The sequence below is a fragment of the Felis catus genome, chromosome E2, assembly GCF_018350175.1.
Source record: "Felis catus isolate Fca126 chromosome E2, F.catus_Fca126_mat1.0, whole genome shotgun sequence".
NCBI lineage: Eukaryota > Metazoa > Chordata > Mammalia > Carnivora > Felidae > Felis > Felis catus.
The window spans coordinates 22,825,149-22,849,826 of record NC_058382.1 but is presented as its reverse complement, the minus strand read 5'-3'; the positions used below and the strand labels follow the sequence as shown (position 1 = coordinate 22,849,826).

At 48.3% G+C, this 24,678-nt stretch overlaps 1 protein-coding gene across 5 annotated transcripts in view; it reads left to right on the top strand.

Moving 5' to 3' along the window:
- The first annotated feature begins 4,705 nt into the window (after nucleotides 1-4,705).
- The window catches only part of PLEKHF1 (pleckstrin homology and FYVE domain containing 1), a 37,527-nt gene continuing 17,554 nt past the window's right edge, over nucleotides 4,706-24,678 (top strand). For 2 of the 5 annotated variants that reach the window (XM_006941474.5, XR_442052.5), the window contains exon 1: nucleotides 17,533-17,722. The gene's annotated coding sequence lies outside the window, so the exon portion shown is untranslated. Of the gene's footprint in view, nucleotides 4,979-17,034; nucleotides 17,058-17,294; nucleotides 17,445-17,532; nucleotides 17,723-24,678 lie in introns of those variants that run through there. The other 3 variants (XM_006941475.5, XM_006941476.5, XM_006941477.5) reach the window with 3 other exon arrangements.

Genomic DNA, 24,678 nt, shown 5'->3' with positions numbered 1-24,678 from the left:
AGATGATTACTCCCCGGAGTTAATACAAGATGATCTTCCCCAGAGTTGTCTTATTGCCATTATAAAAAGTCTGCAGGCAGGAGGGGAGCTTTGCTGCTTGGAGAAGATGAAAACGCCGATTCTAGCTGTCAGGGCAGCCATCGGGGCTGAGCGCCCGTCCCCCCCACACACCTGCTCCAACGGTAGAGGCCCTGGCTGGCCCACCAGGCAGGGCGGACGGTAGCATCTTTCAAAATAAATGGGTCCCTGTGCACAGGGAAGAGAATGTTTCAATGGAGAAGCCAGGGGGCAAGATGCAAGGAAATGTGGCTTTGAGATACTTTCTCTTCTCCTGCCAGAAGCTACATGCCATCGTTCTCACCCCCAGGGCAGCTCAACGCATCTCACGCACGCTACAGAGACTAAACACATTTTCGGCCTCCTAAATCTCTCTCTCTTTCTCCCCTTTCTCTCTCTCTGTAACTTCCCAGGGGAAAGGATTCTCGCTTTCTGAGTCATACGCTGACCTACGACTGGATGTGCTGGACCTGGACAATAGACAAAGGAAAACAGAAAACTAAAGACACCAGAGAAGTGAAGCTGGTCCACATAATAAAAAGCTGAGATGGGAAAAGATGAGGAAGAAAAGGAACAGACAGCTGCCTGGCTGTGTGTCAGGGAGAATTGGGAGGGCCAGGAGACCAGAGTGGGGAAGGAAAGGAATCTTGGAGAGGTGCCACTGTCTACTAGGAGGTGGAAATCAGCGGTGATGGAGAGGAGTTTTGAACATTTGCTGAACCGTAAGAATGTGTTTTCTCTTGCGACATGTCCTCAAGAGTCTGACCCTAGATTTAGAAGTTCTCTAAAGTACTTTGTGGATGTGGTTCCATCTTTCTTTGACTGCCACACACACACACACACACACACACACACACACACACTGAGCCACGTGGGACCTCAGTTACATCTGGGTTACACTAACAAGGTTGAAGGCAAAATTGGAAGACCTAGGGATTAGAGAGTCAAACACAGGAATCCCTAGGACCAGCTTCTGTACAAAGGAACATGAATGCTAATACAGGACGCAGCCAGAAGGAAGCAGAGGCAGACCCAGGTAAGGCAAGGGCTCATTCATACACATAAATAGCCAAGAGCAAGAGCTTTAGAGCCAGACAGCCCTGGATTAGAGTGTCAGTTCTGCCACTTTCCAGGAGGGTGGCTTGGGAAAGTCCTTTGAACTCTCTGAGCCTCACTTATCTCACGTGCAAAATGAGACTGAATATGAGGTTGATAGTGGAACTAACTTTCTTGGGATATTTCCAGGCTCGAGTGAACTATGGACAAGAGCACTGAGCACACTGCTGAACACATAGAAAATGCCCAGCAAGTGTTCAAAGGTATTACTATTGTTAACTGAAAGCTGCCCATGCCTTACGATGATCCCACTGAAATAGCATTTTTAAGGAGCCCCAAACTCAGACGTGCAAGTTAGAGGTCACTTACGTGACCTCTAAGGCCACAAGATCTGTTCAGGACTCCCCTGAAGATGGATGGATTTAGGAAGAGTCTTTTCTCCTTGATACTGTGCACTGTGGTACCAGGGCAGAGACTAGGGACAAAGAAGGTGGATTTTAGATGAGAAATTCACTGTATCTTTTCATGCTAGGAAAAAAAATTAAATTAAAGCAATGGAAAAAGATTGTTTTGGCAATATTTGTGTGCCTAAAGATTGTGTAGCAAACACTAATGATATGAGGGGTGGATGTAATGATATTACCATTAAAAAACAGAATTCAAGGGGCACCTGAGTGGCTCAGTAGATTAAACATCTGAATCTTGATTTCAGCTCAGTCATGATCCCATGGTTTGTGAGTTTGAGCCCTGAATCAGGCTCTGCGCTGTCAGTACTGAGCCTCCTTGGGATTCTCTCTCTCCCTCTCTCTCTCTTCCCCTCACTGTTCTCTCTCTCTCTCTTTCTCAAAATAAATAAATAAACTTAAAAAACTAAAATTCAAGGCAAAATTCTTTTTAAAAAAATGTCTTCAGGCACCTGGTGGCTCAGTCGGTTAAGCACCTGACCTTTGATCTCAGCTCAGGTTATGATCTCACAGTTCATGAGTTAGAGCCTCACATCAGGCTCTGTGCTGACAGCTCAGAACCTGCTTGGGATTCTCTCTCCCTCTCTCTGCCCTCCAATGCTGGTGATCTCTCTTTCTCAAAATAAGTAAACAAGCATTTAAAAAAATTTTTTTAACTTCTCATTTTGATAAAATGAACAATTCGTCAAGAAAAAACATAATAGATAACATTTGGAGAACATCAGTTAGGCTAATGACAGGTGCTTCAAAAGAGAATGATTTGAATTTTGATGGGTTAAGAAAATTGATAAAATAATTAAATGTTTTTGCAGAACTGACTCTTATGACCAAGAAGGAAGAGTCAAACATTAAGTGAAGGATATCTTGCTGAGCGATCAGACATTGTGTCTGAAAGCATATGCTTCTCCAAACCAACATGATTCAAGCTTTGTTCACTCTGAGAATGTTCAGGCAGTTGCAAGGGTATCCTATGTTTTGTTAAATGGAAGATAAACACTCTCACAACTTTATTTCATTTTTGAAGGTCAAGTCACTTTTTTTTTCCTTTTTATTTTCTGATTGTGAGTTGATTCGCTTTCAGGGATTTTTGAGAGTCGTTGTCCTCAGTTAACAAGGACCCCCTGCACGTGTAATGAACTGAGGTATAGATGTTAGGTTTCTTTCTCCATCAGAAAACCTAAAGGGAAACCGGTCCCATAAACAGCAGACACACACAAGCTCTTACAAATGCAACTGTGATGCCAGAGTCCAAAGAGACCCCTCTTACAGAGAACAGCTTCTGCATGTAGCAAGTGTGGCTGAAACCGGAGGCAGTTGGCCTCAGAACCTAACTCTAGCTGTGCTTCTAAGGGGAAACTCAAATCAACAAAACAAGTATTGAGCAACCACTGTGCGTGTGCACATGGGCACTGAGCCCAAGGCCCTTGTCCTCAGGCCCCTTAGTCTCTAGGGAGGCAGAGTCACAGAAGGACTCAGGATGCTGAGCGACAGAGCAGGAACAGGGCCCAGCAGGGGGCGCTGTGGAGTATTAAAGAAGAGTAGCCGTTCCTCCACCTCAATCTGGGGGCCAGGGGCGCCTTGCAGTTGGGGGGACACTCAGCCTAAGGCCTGAAGACTGGATTTCCCAGGTGAAAGTCACAGGGAAGAGTGTTCCAGGAAACAGCAAAAATGCAGACACGAAAGACAGACCACCTGTAGGCAGGAAGCCGGAAGCCTGCGCATTGAGAAAGAACGGATGCTGACGCTAATGGCAAAGAACCACTCCCCAATCCAGAATCTGACCTTTGAGCTTCAAAGCCTCTGAGGGCTCAGGGAGGAGCAGCTTTGGGGGCCACAAGTATGTGTAGAAACCACAGCTTTCCCTGACTGCCCAAACCTGGATACAGGGGGAGGAGCCCAGCAGGGTGGAGGCCCCTGAACCCTGCAGCCCCTGCCCCGGGGCTCCCCTTCCCTGGAGGGCCTCACTGACCCCTGCGGGGATGGAAGTAAGGAAGGGCCAGACTCATCCGCTGTACTCTAACCTGAGAAAGGACGCAGCCCAAGGCCCCGACAGTGAGGTGAGGCCTTCCCAAGAGCTGGGCAGGAACAAACAAGAAACATAGATGCAGTCATCATGATGGTTGCCAGGTTGCCATCGTGTCAATGGTAATGAGCCAGGCACTCGGCAGAACTGCAACGGGACAATCTGCTTGAGTTGGTGGTTTTGCTATGTTCATTTCGGATAGAGTTTCTCAACAGTGGCACTGTTGACGTTTGGGCTGTAGGATTTTTTGTTATGGGGGCTGTCCTGTGCATTGTAGGCCATTTAGCAGCATCCCTGGTTACCACCCACTAGAAGCCAGGAGTACCCCAAGTTGTGGAACCAAAAATGTCTCCAGACATTGTGCAATCTCCCTGGGGAGCAAAATTGCCCACAATTGAGAACTATGGATTTTAAGCATGAATCTCATGGAGAACATCTCCCAGTTCTCCAAGAGACCCAGGAAACTGACCTTCCCACAGAAGCATCAAGGGTTGGTTTATGTGATGAGAGATCCTATAATAATTCAACGGGGGTTGTATTGTCGATAGTGGATCGAAAAAGAATCTCCATCATCTCCAGGTTCCCTTTCTAGACTGACAACTTAAAGAAGGTGCCCCCTCTGGACTGGGCACAGCTTGGCAAGTAGAGTGAAGGTTAGATTTTGGCTCTCTTTCATCTCTGCTGAGCACTTTGTGCAGTGAACAACCTGCTCAACTGTATGCAATGACCTTGTAAGGAAAACTGCCTTCTGGGCTCAGAACTGGGAAATATTCCAAACCAAAGGCAAATAAATACACTCCGGGTTTCAGTTAGATGCAGTACTGCCCATTGGGAAAGTCTGCTCTATGCTTTACATGATGAATTCAGGAAAAAATGTAAATTGAGCAAGAAAGTTTGGACTCCAGACAAACACTCTGGCCAGGTGAAACCCTGTCCCTAATTGACACTGACAGTAGCCAGAGGCCCATGTGACCAGTGCTCCTTTCAGGGAGGGGTGGGGGAAGGATACAGGGGGTTCAGGGCAGTCTTAATACCAGAGAATGAAAACCAGAAGGGACCCACCTTCTTAAACAGGAAATAGATACTCCAAAACCACTCCCTGGTCACAGCGCAGAGAGCTGCTATGTGCTTGCCTTGGAACGCCTCTGATGCACTAATCCACATGCTCTGAGCTGGCTGTTCTCTCCCACGGAGAAGCTGCAGATTCAGTCTTTGACCTCACACACACAGTGCCCTGGGCTCAAGGTGCTGAGGAACCCCCAGCCCCCCAGCTGAGACTAACTATAACGCTTTGAAAAGCCTGCGTGGTGGAGACAAATCAGCCAAAAGAGATCAAAGTGGCTGGCTGGAGGAGGATAGGAGGAGGGAGGGATTCAAGGTAAGCCTTTGAGTGCTGTTTTGTTTGCTTTTTTAAACCTTGAGACTTAATTTGATGAAGCATTTGGGAGTTTTTGTTGCAATTTGGGGGGGGGGGGGAGAGCTGTTGTTTGTTTTACAGTAAGTATTTTAAAGTTTTGTTAACACACATGTACACTCACATATACTCTTTAAAGGGCCCTTACGTGCTGGCTGTTTCAAGTTCTCTGTACTTTCTTCTAGTAATACCAGACTTCCAGGACAGCCCTGTGAGCTGACAGCCTGGCGAGAGGGGGCTTAGGGGAGGGGTCAGTAGACATTTGGTTGCCCCATAGTTCCTGCAGGCACCTGGCCATAGGCTCCAGACAAACCCCCTGGGTACCAAATAGACAATGCCTACTCTGGATCACAAAGCAGTTGGGATGATGAGATACCCCCCATCAATACACGGGCAGGAGAAGGGCACGTGGGTCCCAGGTACAGCTTAGTAGTGACTTTGATGGGAAATAGGAACGGTTTTTGCCTCTGGGGTCTAGAGTTGTTTTTTTCATCGCAATCAAAGGAATTCAAAGAACAGTTCGACTCTAGGTGAGAAGACATTCCTACATTTTGTCAAACCCAGAAGAAGCCATCCATTTCCTGAATCCCTTTGGAATTTGTGGTTCGACAAATTAGAGAAATGGTGACATGATGTTCTGTCTCCTGTGTCTAGCTGTGCTCCCCAGCCAGCAAAAATCAAAACAAAGGCCAGGTGGTTTGACCTGCCTCCATAAGACCCTGGAGACCATGGGGACATGAAAACCACTAATAATTTCCATGTCTCTTCCCAAGGCCACTCCTGACCTCCGTCTATTTGTCTCTGATTGGAAGGTGTTACTGAGCTGTCCCCGTAGGATTCTGTCTTCTCCCCTTTCTGCCCCCTGCAGCGTCAGGGGTGGAGTTAGGGGTCAGGGCAACAGTAAGAACTAGGCTCATTTCAGAAATATTGTTTCTCTTAACTCCAGTTGCCCCTTTAGAAAGATTTTTGGCGTGATATTTTCCCCAGGGCCTTTGTAAGGCTGTTTTGATGCCTAGATTGGTTTTGTTTTGTTTGTTTCTTTCTAGCTGTATTTTATTTCATTTGGTGTGAGAGGTCTTGCGTTTTGTTGTTGTTATTGTTGTTATGTCTTTGATTTTGCTGATTTATTTTATTTATTCAGAGCTCTGCTTATTAAGGTGTGGGTGAGGGAAACTGGGACTCTTGGGAAATTCCCTCTTGTTGGCTTTGGAAAGGGGAGGGGAAGTTCTGACCTTGGCCTCCCAGTCAGGAAATAGCTAAAGAATTCCTAGCAGAATGCAAGAAAGACCTTTACCTAATGCATTTAGGGAAAGAGTTCCTGACAATGGAAAATTGAGCGTGCTTTCTTATTTTTTTTTTTACTGCTCTCTAACAATAGGTAACTTGCAAGTTTTCCAGCATGATTTTCTTCTTTTTTTTTTAGTTTAATTATTTTTTATTTTATTTTTTAAATCTACTTCCAAGTTAGTCAGCATACAGTGCAATAATGATTTCAGAATAGAAAGCAGTGATTCATCTCTACATATAACACCCAGGGCTCATCCGAACAAGTGTCTTCCTTAATGCCTCTTGCCCATTTAGCTCATCTGTCCCCCCACAACCCCTCCAGCACCCCTCAGTTTGTTCTCTATATTTAAGAGCTTCTTCTGTTTTGTCCCCCTCCCTGTTTTTATATTATTTTTGCTTCCCTTCCCTTATGTTCATCTGTTTTGTATCTTAAATTCTACATATGAGTGAAGTCATATATTTGTCTTTCTCTAATTTCACTTAGCCTAATACTCTCTAGTTCCATCCACGTAGTTGCAAATGGCAAGATCTCATTCTTTTTTATTGCTGAGTAATACCCCATTGTATATATATATACGCCACATCTTCTTTATCCATTCATCCATCGGTGGACATTGGGGTTCTTTCCATACTTTGGTTAGTGTTGATAGTGCTGCTATAAACATTGGGGTGCATGTGCCCCTTTGAAACAGCATACCTGTATCCCTTGGATAAATACCTAGTAGTACAGTTGCTGGGTCATAGGGTAGTTGTATTTTTAATTTTTTGAGGAACCTCCGTACTGTTTTCCAGAGTGGCTGCACCAGTTTGCATTCCCACCAGCAGTGCAAAAGGGTTCCTCTTTCTCCACATCCTTACCAATATCTGTTGTTGCCTGAGTTGTTAATGTTAGCCATTCTGACAGGCGTGAGGTGGTATCTCATTGTGGTTTTGATATTTATGTCCCTGATGATGCATGATGTGGAGCATTTTTTCACGTGTCTGTTAGCCATCTGGATGTCTTCTTTGGACAAGTGTCTATTCCAGCATGATTTTCTTTCCTACCTAGATGGCCACCAAACCCCAACTCCCAGACTTTGCCATTTTTCTTAAATCTAATACATTAAGCTTTTGAAACACACACAAATTCCAGTGTAATTGGCAACCATGTGAAGAACAAATGTAGGAAATACTCTACGTGCTAGGAGATTCTAAATTACAGACTATGTAACTATTTGTTTTCACTTGTAAAATCCACATTCTTTTAGTGTACAGTTCCACGTGTTTTGGCGAATGTGTGCTGTGGAACCATTAGCACGAGCAGAATACACCAGCATTTCCATCACCCCAAAATTACCCTCATTTTGCTCCTGTGTAGTAACCCCACACTTGACCTGAAACGATGCTGGTATGTTTTCCATCTTACAGTTTCGCCTTTTCAGAATGCCATTTAAATTGGAACATGCAGTATGGAACTTCTGAGTCTGGGATTCTTCTAACTTAACGCATTTGAGCTCCATCCTTGTTACTGGGTCTGTAGTGGTTTGTTCCTTATTAGGACTGAGTTCCTTTTCATTTCACTGTATGAATATACCGCACTTTGTTCATCCATTCAGCGCTTGAAGGACATTTGGACCATTTCCAATTTTTGGTTTTTATGAATAAAGCTGTTATATGCATTTGTGAACAGGTTTGGTGTGAACAAAAGTCTTTATTTCCCCTGAGTAAGTACAAGTGAGGTTTCTGAGCCATATGGTTAGAGTATGTTCAGCTTCTTCAGACATCGTCCGACCGTTTCTCAAATGGTTGTACCATTTTGCAGTGTGTGAGAGTCTCAGTTGATCTACATCCTCACCAGCACCTGGTATTATCACTTTTTGTTTTGGTTTGGTTTCTATAGCCATTCAAATAGGTGTGCAGTGGTATCTCATTATAATTTTAATTTGCATTTCCCTAATGTCTAATGATACTGATCGTTTCCTACGTGCTTACTTGCCATCCATATATCTTCTTTGGTAAATCACCTACTGGAATATGTTGACCATTTTTAAATTGAACAGTTTATTTCCTTTTTGTTCAGTTTTGGGAATTCTTTACATATTCTGAATAAACATCTGTTTGTCAGGTATGTGATTTGCAAATATATGCCCCTAGCCTGTGGCTTTTCTTTTTCTTTTAAAAGTGTATCTCACAGAACAAAAGCTTAATTTTGATAAAGTCCAATTTTTCCTTTTTTTTCCTTTCTGGATCATGCTTTTGGTGTCTATCTAAGGACTCTTTGCTTGACCCAAGCCCAAAGGTTTTTCCCAATGTTTTCTTCTAAAACTATTATACTTGGACGTCTTACATTTAGGTCACCAACCCATCGTTAGTACATTTTTGTATAAAACATGAGATCTACCTGGAGGTTCATTTTTTTACATATGGACGTCTAGTTATTCCAGCACCATTTGTTAACAACACTGTCCTTCCTATCCTCTTTATGGAGTCTAAGCAGGGAGGTTTGATGAAGCATTTTTGAAGATGCTGCTGGAGTTTGTCTCAAGAAACAGGAGTAGAATGCATCATGGAAGAGATGATGAGTTTTCTGTTTCAAGAAAACTTCCATTGGCCAACGCAATCTCGAGAAAGAACAAAGCCTGGGCATCACACTCCCGCATCTCAAACTATACAAAGCTATAGTCATCAAAGGAGTATAGTATTGGCATAAAAACAGACACATAGGTAGGTGGAACAGAATCGAGAGTGCAGCAATAAACCCACACATATATGGCCAATTAATTTACAACAAAGGAGCTGCGAACATGCAACGAGGAAAAGACAGTCTCTTTAATAAATGACGTAGGCAAACCAGACAGCCACATGCAAAAGAATGAAGCTGGACCACTACCTTACACTATGTATAAAAATTAACTCAAAATGCCTTAAGGACTTGAACATGAGACCTAAAACCACCAAAGTCCTAGAAGGACACAGGTGCTAAGTTCCTTGACATCGGTCTTACTGATGATTTTTTGTTTCTGACACGAAAAGCAAAGGCAACAAAAGCAAAAAGAAACAAGCAGGACTTATTGTGGTGATCACAGTATATACAAATATGGAATCACTCTATTGTATACCTGAAATTAAACTAATGTTCAATGTCAACAATATCTCAATTAAAAATAATATTAAAATTAAAAAGTAAATAAATAAAGAGGCACCTGGGTGGCTCAGTTGGTTGAGTGTCCAACTTCAGCTCAGGTCATGATCTCACGGCTCGTGGGCTCAAGCCCTGCATTGGGCTCTGGGCTGACAGCTCAGAGCCTGGAGCCTGATTCGGATTCTGTGTCTCCCTCTCTTTCTGCCTCTCTCTCTCTCTCTCTCTCTCTCTCAAAAATAAACATTAAGAAATAAATTAATTAAAAACTAAAAAAATTTTTTTTCTTAGTTTTTAATTAAAACAAGAAATAGAGGGGCGCCTGGGTGGCTCAGTCGGTTGAGTGGCCTACTTCGGCTCAGGTCATGATCTCGCAGTCCGTGAGTTCGAGCCCCATGTCGGGCTCTGTGCTGACAGCTCAGAGCCTGGAGCCTGTTTCAGATTCTGTGTCTCCCTCTCTCTGACCCTCCCCCATTCATGCGCTGTCTCTCTCTGTCTCAAAAATAAATAAACGTTAAAAATAAATTTAAAAAAATAATAATAATAAAACAAGAAATAGAAAACTTCCCTAAGATGTGAAGAGTGGATGAATCAAAGCTCTTCAGTCACCTCAGCAGGAAAGGAGGAGAGAGCTGAGGGTTTGGGAAACAGGGGGTAAAGGGAGGGCAGAGCAGAGGCAGGACCTCTGGAGGCTGGGGTCTCAGGTGCTGGGAGTACCACCCATACATCCTTCCAGGAAGCAGACAGGGGGGCAAGAGCAGACATGCAAGCACATGAACTGGAGAGAAGACCGGTGAAGGATAAAGAAGAGGTTTCCAGAAAAGGTGGTGAGAGCCTGTGGGCTACTCTGCCCTGGGACACCTGGAAAGAGAGGGAGTGGGAAGAGCTGGGTAGAGAGTGTCAAACCACAGAGCAGTTCCAGGAGAGTGTGGGCCAGGCCAGTGGGGAATCTCTGAGCCAAGGCCGCCTGTGGGGAACTGAGTGTGTCCCCTCTAAAATTCCTATGTGGGCACCTAATCCCAGTGGGATGGGATTTGGCCCTCCGGGAGGTACACAGGCCACAAGGGCGGGGCCCTCAGGAATGGGCTTCCGGCCCTTATGAGAAGAGGCCAGAAAGCAAGCGAGCTTTCTCTCTCTCTCTCTCTCTCTCTCTCTCTCTCTCTCTCTCGTGTGAGGACACAAGGAAAAGACCGTCTACAACTTAGAAGCCTCACCAGAGGTTAACTGTGCTGGTGCCCAATCTCAGACTTCCAGCCTCCAGGAGGGTCAGAAATCAATTTTTACTGTTTAAGCTCCCCTGTCTATAACCCATTATGTCAGCCCCAGCTAAGACATTGCCCAGGGTCCCACATCTCACAGGCACGGACCAGTACGAGCACCCTGCACACACAGACATTGGCTGGGAACAGCCCACAGGAAGTAGGGCCTTGGCATGGAAGGAGTGAATTGAGAAAAGCAGTCCACCATGACCCCTCAGCATCAGATCCCACAGTGTGAGAGCTCAGTCCCGCAAGACCACCCCTCCCACTGCAGACATCAGGCACAAGTACAGGCTGTCCCCTGTGCTCCTGACTGATTGGTTAGAGATCAGAGGTTTCAATGAACCCCTCCTTGGCTTCGTTTAATTTGCTATTATAAATAACATTTTTTCTAACATTCTTACACATTTACTTTGGTGGACACATGCCCTCATTTCTCTTGGATATACACTTAGGAGCAGCATTTCTAGGCCATGGGACGGCCTATGTTGAGCTCAGTAGACTCTGCCAGATGGTTTTCCAAAGTGGTTATATCAATTTATACTCCCTCCAGAACACACTTGCTCTATATCTTTGCCAACACTTGACATTGTCACCGTCTATAATTTTAGCAATTCTGGTGGGTATCAAGTTCAGATTTTAACATTCAATGTGCTGACCAAACGGAAAGGGCCTGTGAACCTGCAGGCAGCTAGTATGAAACCTTTGCACCTAAGGGCTGTTTGTGCCCTGCACAGGTACCACCCTCCCCCCCCACACACACACACACACACGTGGAAGTCAGGCTCCTCGTCTTCTTCTTTGACCACTCATGGGGAGCCCTACTTAGTCCAGGGATCATTGCCCTGCACTGCTTTCCACCGCTTCACCCCATATCCACCAGTGGTAATATTCCTGAATTATTGCACGCACAGTCCATGGTGTATACTAGGTTATGATTATGATTATCATCATCAATCACCACTATTTGGATATGCACAAATGCAAAAGGTACAAAGTCTGGAAGAAATAAAAAGATGGATAAGTGATCTGTTGCTGCATAACAAATTATCTCAAAATTGGGTGGCTTGAAATAATAAACGTTTAGTATCTCATGTAGTTTCTGCGGGTCAGGAGTTGGGGAGGGGCTTCCCTGGATGGTTATGCCTCAAGGTCATTCAGAAGGTTGCAGTTAAAGTGTCATTCTAGGCTGCAGCCACCTCAGGGCTTCCCAGGGACTGGACAATCTCTCACGTGGCTGGCAAACTGGTGCTGGTGTTGGCAGGAGGGCCTCAGTCTCTCACGGCACGGCTTCTCCACATGGCTGCTTGGCCATCCTCATGACTAGGGAGAGCGAGTGATCCAAGAGAGTAAGTCACACACTGTCATTTCCACAATATCTGCTGGTTACACAGGTGCATCTTCCCAATGTGGGAGGGAACCAAACGAGGGTATAAAATGTGAGTCCCCCTCCCATGGGTCCATGCCACCCATTTGCCCTTCCAGAGGCAACCACTCTGACCAGTTTCTCGTGAATTCTGCCAGCAATAATTTTCACACACATGCAGGCGGTCACACACACACACACACACACACACACACACACACACACTTTTTTGCACCTTATTTTTTTGCTCAACAGATCTTGGAAATTCTTCCACATCAGGACATACGGACCTGCCTTCTTCCCTTTGCCTGTGGTAAGCCCTGCCATTGTATGGATGTGCCATAATTTACTTAACTAGCCCCCTGTAGATGGATATTTGGGCCGGCCCATTATTTCCCCACCATAAGCAAAGCTGCTATGAATAAATATGAGCATATATCCTTCTGCAAACATACAATAATGTGTAAGAATAAATTTCTGGGAGTGGATCAGCTGGACAAAAGGATCTGTGCCTTTCTCAGTGTGATAGATGTTGCCACATTGCCCACCATGCAAGTTGGATATAACGATTTGCATTCCCGGCAAAGCTATGGATTTCATGAAGCTTTAAAGGGGAATGGCCAAAAATGTGGGGCATCTCAGGCAGCTCAGCAAGTAATTCAAGTGCAATATCAGCCATCCCCATCCTTTGAAGCCTTTCCTGGCTGCCCCAGCCCCATTTCTCAGCTGGAAAGCCTCCCCTGGCCCTCCCCCACACCACATGCTGGGCCTTTGTCTCTCTCTAGCTTGCAAGTTCCTTCCCTAAAATTCCCATTCTTGCCTTAAATGCAGCAGATGAAGAGTTCTTTGCCAGTCAGGCCCCAAAGGCTGACTTTTTGGTGCCAAAACTGTGCTCCAAGCTGTGTTATCCAACTACGACAGTTCTCACCTGCGATGACCTCTGTCCTCTGCACTGGGTGAACGGTTCTCGCTCCTCACAGATAGATGTTTTCACAGGTCTGCCCCCTGCTCAGCTCTGAGTCTCCCAAGGGCAAAGGCAGTGCTGTGTCCATCTCTGGCTCCACTGCTTGGCAGTGGCACAGTGTCCAATGACTGTTTGCTGAATGAATAAATGACCCAGAGGTAACTTTGTCAAACTAGTGCTGTCAGAGGCCTCTCGCTTTACCCTATTCTAGAAACTAGGTGTGTCTAGATCATTCTGAATGTTGTCTTTAGATGCAGCATTTATTTCATCCACCTGAAGCATTTTTCAAGGGATTATGTTTCTCTTCTCATTTTTCTCATTTTTGCCTTTGGCCTGGTCAGAGCCTCATGGGGACACGCAGGATGGGAAGCAGGCACAATAATGCCCGCAAACATAAGGACGTGCAGACTTGTCAAACCTGGGCAAACACACACACAGAAAGGGATAAATATTGACGCTGCAGAGGCAGGGGTGTGGGGGAGAGGAAGCCACCGCTCTTTTGTGGTTTCAAATCCAATACTTCAGCAATCCTAAATCCAGCAATCTGGAGAGATTTTCTTGTGAAATCAGTTTCCAAACCTCTCAAGATCACCTCCTTTAAAATCAATCTCCATAACCATTCAAATAGAAATCTTTCCCAAATGTCCCACATTTCCACGGCTTTGAGACTCTGCCTTGGGTGCATTATGTGTATTACTGATAAAGAAAGCAGCATGCAGAATCATGGGAATCAAACCAATTTGAAGTCGAGTTCATGACCTGCCCATTGTAAGTAGGACAACCACTGTTTCCTTTTTCTTCTTGTTTTCTCAACTTTTGGTTTTGAATATTTTCTTTTTTTTTTTTTTTTTAATGTTTCTTTCTTTATTTTTGAGACAGGGGGAGAGCACAAGTTGGGAGGGGCAGAGATTGAGAGAGAGAGAGAGAGAGGGAGGGAGAGTGAGAGGGAGACACAGAACCCAAAGCAGGCTCCAGGTTCCCAGCTGTCAGCCCAGAGCCCGATGTGACACTCAAACCCACGAACTGTGAGATTATGACCTGAGCTGAACAGACTGAGCCACCCAGGTGCCCCACTGGTTTGAATAGTTTCAAACCATAAGAAGAAAGGTATGATGAACATCTGTAAGTCAGGGGTCAGCAAACTCCAATCTGTGGCCTGTTTTTGCATGACCTATGAGCTTTTATATTTTTAAGTAGCTAAAAAGAAAATAAAAAACAGAAGGGCACCTGCATGGCTCAGTAGCTTGAGCATCCACCTCAGCTCGGGTCATGATCTCCAGTTCTTGAGTTCGAGCCCCACATGGGCTCTCTACTCTCAGCGCAGCGCCCGCTTCAGATCCTCTGTCTCCCTCTCTCTCTCTGCCCCTCTCCAGCTTGTGCTTGCTAGCACTTTCTCTCTCAAAAATAAACATTAAAAAAGTTTTTTTTAAAGAAAATCAAAAGGAGAATAATGTTTCATAACCTGATAGGACAGCAAACGTTAGGGTCCCTAGGTCAAGTTTGCCCACGGGCCTGAGCACCGTCCAGGGCTGCTCTCACTGTGCAACAGCAGAGCTGAACAGCAGCCAGGGATCCTGGCTCACAGAGACTAAAATATTCACTATTTGACTGTACAGAAAAAGCCTGCCGACCTCTGACTTAGAGGCCTCACCTGTTAATACTTAGCCCCATTTGCTTCCCTCTCTTGCTGCAACATTTCTGTTGGTCTTGATACTTTGCCCTAAATGCTTTGTGTCTGCCTCACTTTCTTAGGCTCAAAGTGGGGAATGACAGGTCCAGCCTAAGGACAGATAAGATAATATGAAGTATGAAGTATTTAGCACACAGTGCTTGGCACTTAGACAAACTTGAGAAGAAGATCCAAGATAAATGCCTGGTGTTTTCCACTGAGGTGATTGCCGGAACTGCTAACTTGAAAATCATAAGCCTTGGCAGTTTCCTGAAAGCCTGGTTCCTGAAGTCTGGAAGCCAGCTTTCCCTCAGAAAGGGCTTCTTACCCGAGGAGCAAAAAAAGCCTCAGGGAGACCTCATTTTTTCCACAGCTTGTGGCTTGGCTGAGTCAACTTCTGCCTTTCCCTGAGTCACGAGTTTTTCCTCGTATTTGGAGGAGCACAGCCCTCCACCCAAGGTCCTCTCCACCCACAGCTGGTCCCAGTTGGGAAGGGGTGGAAGACTAGCTGGTCAGAGTCTGTGCCGCCTCCAGGGGATTTCCCAGAGCTCCACCCAAATCCACACAATGTCAATGCTGGAAGGAAGGACAGACCAGGAGACTGAGGCCCCAGTGGGCCCTGGACCAGCACTGTGACAAGGCTAGCTGGGGTCTCCCAGCCGCAGGACCTACGGGGTGTGCCTCCTCCCTCTGGTTTTGTAGAACCAGGGAAAGGTGTCCCTTCCTGGACACGTGCTCCATGCCAGGCGCAGTGCTGGGTGCCAGGGTGCTGTCTCAAACCAGAAAGCCCTGCCTTCAAAGGCTATCCAGCTCCCTTCCCATGGCTACCTCACGCCAGGCAGGGCCTATCTTCCCCAAGAGGCCCCTCTTGCTAGGATGTGGGGGACCTGGTGCTGTAGCACCCATGGAACCTGGCCTTGAAGGTTCTGCTCGAAGTCCCCCTCCAGCACCACTACCCCCTGGCAACCAGCAGTGCATACATTTGGGATGGCATTTTCCAGTGTCTCAAAGTCCCAACCGACCTCTCTGGTTATAAGTCAGCCTCTGGTGGGTGGGCCTTGTCTCCTCCTCTGTACTGTATGGAGGCCTGGCTATACCACCAGGACTCATCAATTCAAGTGCTTATTCAACCAGAGGCACATAAATGGGTAAAGTAGGGCAAGAGGGGAACCACAGAGAGAGGTGGGGACTGTAGTGAATGGGGTCATGTGCGCAATCTAAAGGGGACAGTTCCACAGTGAGATGGGGGACCAGTGTTTTCAAATCCTCTGATTTAGAAGGTCAAAATCCTGATTTTTATATGAAATCTCTCAATATGAAATGTTGGCAATGCATTTTATGTTTAAGTACGTTTATGAGGCCATAGCTTCTGTCAGATGCTCAGTAAACACTGTCCTTGCTGAGGAGGTAATAGCAGAGAAGGTGATAGAGGTGGGGATGTGGGCTCTCCAAGGCCACAATCGGTGGCCCCCTCACTTGCCTACCACCTCCACCCTCTTCTTTCTCCAGGCCTCTCCGTCCCTTCTCCTCCCCTGCCTCATCCCCTTCCTTTCTTAGTCCAAGTCCTGGCCTCACTCCTCTTGGGCTTGGAGAGGCACATTCTCACCTCACAGGCTCCGCCCACACCACCCAGGAGAGCAGGTCACCAGGTCACCGCCACTCAGCTCCTGCCTCCGAGCTCCAGCCTCCAGGCAGAGATCCACTCTGGCTCCTGCTGCTGTCTCTTGCCTCGGTCCTGGCCCGCAGATCCTGCATGGGCCTGAGCCAGCTCCTCTCCCAAGTGCCCAGGGTCTGCCCTATTTGGCAAGACAAACTGCATCTGACCCACAGACATTTACTGTGTTTCTACTAAGTGCTGAATTCTGATCTCAGCTCTGGAGACAAAGGAATGAATGAGAGGAGTATAGTCCAGCCCATGAGGCTCAGCCTAGGTGAGGGAGACCAGCCATGAACACGTAAACAAGTGATCTAATAAGATGCCTTCGGGCTGGAGAAATACTTTACAAAGTAATAAAACTGGGTGAGGTAGTTGAGGGTGATGGAGTGGAGGCAGGAAGCTGCTCTGGGTGGCCAGGGAAGCCTCTGAGGACATGGCAGTTTGAGCTGAGACTTGAATGCCAAAAATGCAGCCATGCGAAGATCTGGAGGCAAGGGAAGTGCAAAGGCCCAGAAGTGGTCTAACAGCCTTGGCGGTGGGAACAGTCTTGGGGTTTTGAGGAACAGGAAGAAGCCAGTGTGAGATGGGAGTGCAGGGAGGGTACCAGAGGAAGTCTGAGACGGACCTCCTGGAGTGGTGAGGCTGGGAATTTCAGTCCAGGGTCCTAGAAGGCACGCGATGGCCTGGGTGGGGAGGTCCCTGCTGGAAATGTCGGAGCGGGTGGTGAGTACCTGGATCCCATTAAACTGGACTCAATCAATGTATGTTTGCAAGTTTCCACTATAAAAAAAAGTTTAAAATTTAAAATAGATTAAATGCTGATTTTTAATATTATGATTATTAATTTCCGGTGGCTGAGAGCAGATGACTGTGTCAGCTAGCAGCAGGGAAGCCAGCCAGAGGCAGCACACGGCACAATAATTCCACCGCCTCCCTTCCTCCTCCTACTGTTCGGGGGGCCCGCAGCGAAGACGCGTCCACAGCGGGATGCGAGCAGCTAGGGTGCGGAGCTGCGGTGTTGCGTTCGGCAGGGGAAACTGGTCGCAGGCCACTGGGGGATTTAGACTGGAGAACCAGCCCTGAGAGATTCCGAAAAGTAATTTCATGCAGGTCCGGCCGATTCTAACTTGGGACACCCCGCCCGCGCACACTTCCTCCGCACTTGGGCTCTGAGCTTGGGGCGTCCAGGTTCCGCCCCCGCCCGCGCGCCCGGGCTCCGATTGGCGGAGCCGCGGTGGGGGGCGTGTCTGACTGGAGTGGGCCGGCCGTAGTGCAGGCCGCGGGAGGGGGCAGGGGCACCCAGACCCGGAGCGGAAAGCAGCGCCGGAGAGAGGGTTCGCAGAAGGGCGCTGGGCAGGGTGCAGGCGCGCGGGGACCAGACGGAGGAGGTAAGTGCCCCCGGGCTGGCCGGGGCGCGCGGTGCAGGAGAGCAGTGTGCCCGCCGCCTCCAGTCTCCCCGGGCCGTCCTGTCCAGGTGGCTCCGGGGCTCTCTGGCCGGGCGGGAGCGCAGCCAGGGCCATCTCGGACTCTGACACGAGTAGAGGCGCCCTGCTCGGAGGCGCGGAGAAGGGAGCTTACTGCTGGTTGGGGGTGCTGGACGCGGGGTGGAGTCTCCAGGGAGAGAGGGGTGAGCGCAGGTAAGAGAGCTGGGCAGTCAAAGCAAGATCCCCGGGAATGCACGACGGGCGACGGAGGCGCCCCCGGATCTGCCCCCTGGGCGACAGGGATCTCTGCACGCCAGTTTTCCCGTGATGGTTCTGAGAGACCTGGCCTGACGCCATCGTCGTGGTCTCACTCCTTGGTCCCGGTTTTCGGGGTCTGCACAAGTGGACCAAGACAACTGCCCCAGTGGACTGGGGAGGTGGGGGTGGGGGCGGTGGCAGTGTTTTCCAAGTGGCCTAGGTCCTCTCTGGCCTCTCTCACTGAGGAACAATCTGAACCCTGAAGCGTTGGAATTTGTGACTTTTGGCAGGAGTTGTCAAAGGAAATGGCGGGGCTTAATCTCCCATTTCACAGAGGAAGTCACCGAGGCAGGCCCATAGAGATAGTCCCAACCTGGAATGAACTGGAATCTCTTTCCCTCTCTCTCTCCCCGACACGGAAGAGTTAGGCAGGGGAGTGGTGTCATCAGCCCTCTTTGCAGGTGGGAAAATGAAGGTTCTCAAGGTTCCAAGGTTCAGAGTCACTCTGAAACTTTATCTCCACAGTCCAAGGAAAATATCATTTGCAATTTGAGCAAAGCTGTTATCTCACCCCAGAGGGTCAAAAGCCAGCAAGGAGGGGACGATCCTTGCTGGGGTCATTCTTGGCACACAGTTTCCACTTAGTACTGGGGTGTTCCTGGGCACATAATTTCCACTGGGGTCTGTGCTGGCCAAGAGATGACTCTAACTTCAGCCTGTGTCCCTGCACCCGTCAGCCCCAAGACAGGAGGTGAGGCAGTCCAGCTGAGCTTAAGGGACCTGCCTACACCACCCCAAGGGATCCCTGGGTTGGAGCTGGAGTGTACGCAGGGAATCAGGCATTTGGAGAGGAGCCCTGCGCTCTGGACTTCAGGATTTCTGGTTCTGTCTTCGGTCAACAACAACAGCCTTCCGCAGCTCATGGTTGTTTTTGGAGCTGAGCCGTTGGGCAGTAATTTTGATGATGGAGGTGATACTTTCCCCAGTGGGGCTTTTGTGAGGATTAAGTGAGATAATACTTATAATGTGCTTACTTTTGTACGTGGTGAGCTGTAAGCTCTTAGTTAATGGTGCCTCCGGTTTATTTTCCTTATTACTATTTTTTTCATGGAGAAGGGCCTCAGGGAAGCACAGGGCTGGACAAGGCTGAGGGGTGGCCCCCTCTGGAAGGAGAGGACATTTGGATCATGGCACTCTCCTCAGTGTACTTGGAGAAAAATTCAGACCCTCATTTTGGCCTCTCGACCTTCAGGACTGGCTTCTGCTGGTCCCTTTGACCTTACGTCTTACCTCTCTCTCCTTCCTCTACAGCCTCCATGGGTCAGATTCTTGAGCTATTCCCAAGGCCCAGAACATTCTTTCCTTAGCCTTTGCATGACTGACTCTTTCACAGTATTAAGGTTGGTGCCAGGTCACTTCCTCACCAGACCTTGCCTCACCCCCACCCCCACCCCTGCTGTGCCAGGCAGATCCTCTTTTTCTTCATGGCACTTAGCACTCACAGTCAGAAATTACCTGTTGATTTACTTACTAGTCTGGCTGCCCCACCAGGAAGTCTGTTACTGAAGGGCCTGTCCCTAGTTCCTTGCTGTAACCTGGTGCAAAACACAGTAGGACTGTGTCTGGCACATGGTCAGACTTACAGTAAATATTTGGAAGGTGAAATCAAGTAGGTGTGGAAGCCCAATGGGCCTGGTTGGGGCTGGAGGGAAGAGGAGCTGGTGATGAATCAGCCTGGCCCCAGTCAGAAGCCAAAGGATAGTCCAAAGGGCTAGTATCCTTATTCCCCCTCTCTGTGATCTTGGCCAGGTTCCTCCCTCTCTTATAAGCAGTGTCCCCAACTGTAACTCTAACAGAAGGGTGGAGCTAGTGTCCCTCCTAGGTCCTGTTTTCCAGGGTTCCCAGGGTGGGGCCCCAGACATCTCTCTCAAAACACAAAGGCTGTTTCTGAGTGGAAGAGAGGAGAGAACAAGTTCCCTCAGGACACAGCCCCGTGTCAGGTGCATCCCTGGAGGAGTTGTATTATGCATTTGACAGTATGGGGTAGTATAGATCAGGGGTCTGCAAACTTTTTCTATAAAGGGCCAAATGTAAATATTTTAGGCTTTGCAACCAGCCTCTGTTGTCATGTTCCAATGACTTTTATTTAGAAAAGCCGGCAATGGGTCAGACTTGAGGTAGGTTTGACAGACACCTCGTCCGTCATGCACAGAACCCTGGCCATCCAGCAACACTTGGAGCATGGTTCCCCAGACCCCGGTGCTCACTGAGCACCTTCAGCCCAGCTCAGGTGGTGGGATCACTTGTGTTCAAGAGGGCCAGCCCAGGAGCCTGGCACCCTCCCAAACCTTCCAAAAAAAAACAAACAAACAAGCAAACAACAACAACAAAACCAGGTCTATTAATTTCCCTGCTGTCAGATACTGACCAACCCTCCAGGAATGTCCCCCCTCTGTCAGCACCCTGGGTGCTGGGTACCACAGCGGAGGCTGCACAGGCACTATCCCAGTGCCAGAGGCTGTCTGGAGGCAGGCTAGTCCCAAGAGGAATGGGGTCAGCTCTCCCCTCCCCTGTCCTAAAGGAGAGAGATTCACTTCTTTGGTGAGAACGGTAAAAAGAAAGATTCCCCATCTGCTTGGGTGAAGGGCTGCCATATTTACCAAGAAAAATGTCCAGGCCATGTCAAACCAGGGTGTGACATTACATTTGTGGGAAGGGAGGGCAGATATGGAGAGAACCCCAGGAGAATGTTGTCTGCCCAGCCCCTCACCCAACCTGGGACCCACTATAGGCTCATGGAGGAGAAGGGCATGTGAGCCTTCTGGATGCTCCAGTCAGTGTGTGGGATCAGCTCAGGGCCCAAGTCCCTTTCACAAACACCCCCACACTTCCTGGGCCACATTTTGCTGCCAGCAGCTGAACAGGGGCCACGAGGGCCTGGAGAGGGTCTATAGATCAACGGCTGGGGACGAGCAGTATGGGAGTCTTGCATGGGGCATCCTGGTGCCCCTACAAGGGACAAGGAGACAGAGTTGTAGGCCCTCCCCTGCCTGAACCTCTCCCCTCCCTGGGTGCTGCCCTTTACTTCCTCCATGCCTCCCACCTGGGTAGTGCCAGGTCAGAGTGGGGACCTGGGCAGGCTGGCCCCTTAGAGCTCACCAAACCCCACAGAGCCAGGTGGGGGCCATCTGCTGTCTTCTGTCCCGGCACAAAGTCTGTCTGCTTCAGCTGCCAAACGTGTTAAGCCTCAGTCTGTGGTGGTAAGATTGGGTTTTCATCCAGTTCTGCCAGGCAGCCTGACACACAGGTGTGCTTGGAGGAAACAGGTAGCACTCTTTGCTCAGGGCTCCTGGCATCTCCTGTGTCCCTGGACCCTGACGCTGTGTGGTCAGGGGAGGCCCCGCCTGGTGACCCACTGCATGCGCTGCAGGCCAGAGTTCCCAGCCAGTAAGCTCAGAGCTCCTGAAGCAGACACTGTCCTGACCTCTTTTCTTTTTGAGGACCTTACATTTAGAGAAAGAAAAAGAAGCTCATCTTCCCACTTCTCAGAACTGGCTGGTATTGTGATTTTATCACATTGCTGCTGCTTTTTCTAAATAAAAGAAAGAAAATATCATAGATAAAGGTGCAGTCCGACTTGATCCCCCCCATTCCTGGTCACATCCAGGTCACCCTTCCCCAGGCCACTTTCTGCTGACTTTGGTTTGGGTTTATCATTTTTTTTTTAAACCTCGACATTTTTAAGTGTACAGTTCAGTGGAATTAAGTGTATTTCCATTGTTGTGAAACATCTCCAGGATTCTTTTCGTCTTGCAAAACAAACTCTACACCCATTAAATAACAACTCTGGGCAACCACTTTTCTACTTTCTGTCTCTATGAATTTTACTACTTGGAAGTGCCTCATGTAAGTGGAGCCATGCTGTATATTTGTGACTGGCTTATTTCACTGAGCATAAATGTCTCCAAGGTTCATCCATGTTATAGCAGGATTTCCTTCCTTTCTGTGGCAGAACAGTCTTCTGTTGCACATTTTGTCCACCCATCGATGGACATTTCTACCTCTTGACTCTTGTGAATACCACTTGGAGACCCTGCTTTCAGTTGTTCTGCTATACACCCAGGAATGGGATTCCTGGATCATATGGTATTTCTATTTTTAATTTCTCGAAGAACCTCCATCCTCTTTTCCTTAGTGCTCCACCAACTTATATTTCCAGCAACAGTGTGCCAGGGTTTCAATTTCTCTGCATCCTTGCCAACACTTGTTATTGCTTGGGGTTTCGGGGCTTTTTTTTTTAAATAGAAGCCACCCTCATGAGTGTGAAGTTCCATCCTGTCCCTCTTTATTCAGAGATCTAGATCTTGAACACTTTTGAAATGCTGTGTGATGTCTGCATATATAGTGTCACACACCAGTCAGCAGGTTGCTTTTTCCACTCACCGTTTGATGTTGACCCACATAGATTGGCTGAGTCATAGTTACAGCCAACAGTATTCCCTTGTATGAGCAGACCTGGCTATTGGACCCGTTCCCCTGCTGTTGTTCCCCTGCTGCTAGACATCTCTCTTGTCTCCACTGCAGGCACACTCCACTGCAGGCACTGCAGGCACTCCACTGCAGGCACTACATTGGTGGTCTCTTTCTACTGAGCTCTGAGCTCTTCCGGTGCAGCCATCATCCAGCCCATCCCAGGGTCCCAGCATGCAGCCCAAGGGCTGGAGGGTGGCCTCTGGAATTTCGCCAGGCTATCCACAGCAGGGACCCAGTAATCAGTCCTGGCAGGAGAGCCCCAGGCTGTCACCAATAATCAGCTAGGTTTGCAACACACAGCCAAGATTAGCAACCTAAAAATAGTTGTTCTTTCGTAAGGTGGTGTGGGCAGCGCTTCTCAGGATGCCTTGTGGTCTGAAGGGGGCACGTGGTATGTGACTCAGGGGGCCGAGCACCCCTCTTGTGCAGTGTGTCCGACCCCCATACGGGGCCCTGCTCTAGCTTCCCACGAGCGGTCTGACATACAGAACTGCACTGTGGTGACCCAGAAATACCACACGTGTGATCAGCTTGGCCAGGGTCATGCTGTGTGTGCCTGTACACATGGTGCTGGCAGTGACATCAGCTGTTACCTGCTTCCTCTTCAGAAGTAAGAGCTAACTCATGCACGGTGGGTGTCTGGGAGCTTCGGAAAGGTTCCTTCGTTCACTAGCGAGTTACAAAACACTTAGCACTGTTCCAAGCACTGGGGATACTGTAGCAAACAAGAAAAGGCTCCTACTCTCATGCAGCTTACAACTGAGTGAGGAAAATAGAAAACACATAAGCAAGTGATAGATAGACAAGAAAATATAAAGTCCTAATAAGTCCTGTAAAAAAAAAAAAACAAAACAGGGTAACATCTTCGAGAAAGGGTCAGCAAACTTTTTCTGTAAAGGGCCAGAGAGTAAATATTTTAGGCCTTACGGCCTATGGTCTCTGTCACCACTAGTCATCCCTGCCTTTGCAGCATGAAAGCAGCCACAGACAATTGTAAATGAATGAGAGTGGCCATGTTCCAATAAAACTTTATGTACAAAAACAGGCCATGGGCCAGACTTGGCCCTCAGGCCATAGTTTGCCAACCTTGTCCTGGGTCTGGGGAGAAGCTACCTGAGCTGGGGTTGTCAGAGACCCTTCTGAAGGGAGATAAGAGCTGAGAGGTCTCAGGAGGGAGTCACAGGAGGGAGCCAGCATGGGAGAGCCTATCTTAGGCAGGCATGATAGCGCCTTGCTGCAGATTCAACGGGGTAGCTGTGTGGTGAGAAGCAGGCAGCCTCTGGCTCAGTGTGAGAGAGAAAAATGGCGGAGCTTGCTTATGGGCTGAATGTTGGAGGTACAGGAAAGAGGAAATTCAAGGATGAGTCCTAGATTTGGGTGAATGGTTCTGTTTATGGAAAAGAAGAAAAGCTGGAGGAAAAAGCTGGGTTTGTGTTGGGCATGTTGAATTCGAGGACCTTTTCTTAGATGAGCGGGTGAGAAATCACGTGAGCAGGTGGACACCCACAGCTCAGAGAGAAACCAGGACCGGAGGCTTGACCTGGGGAGTCAGTAGTGTTTGGGTGGTCTTCAAAGCCATGAGTCTGGAGGATCAGGGGAGTATGTGTGGACAGAGCACAGGGGGCCTGCATGAGACCTGGGCCACTGACATTTTGTGCTTGGCAGGGGAGGACAGAGTGGGCGTCACACTCCACAGAGGAAGGCACTGTCTCCCGGGGTACAAGCTCTGGGCCCCCTACTTACTCACAGAGCCTCACTTTCCCTCCTGTCAATGTGGGATTCTACCTCCTAGGATTGGTGTGAGGATTAAATAAGATGTTCATGCTTGACGTGCAGAAAGCACTCAGCACATGGTACCTGTGATGATGGCAGTGGTGACCACTGAGCTCACAGGCTGTGTGAGTGGGTTGCAGGTCTGTGATGGTTTGGCTTGATGGATGGGGGAGTCAGTGGTGGGTTAGGTATGCAGACCCCCATGGCCTGGCACTTGGTGTCCTGGTACATGCACCTGTGCCCTTCCACCTGGGGCAGGCCCAACGTGCCAGGTCCTCGGTGCCCCTGGAAGCCCCTGATGGGAGTTGGGGCTCAACTGGGGTGGTCAGCGCTGAGACGCGTTCTACCCTGTATCC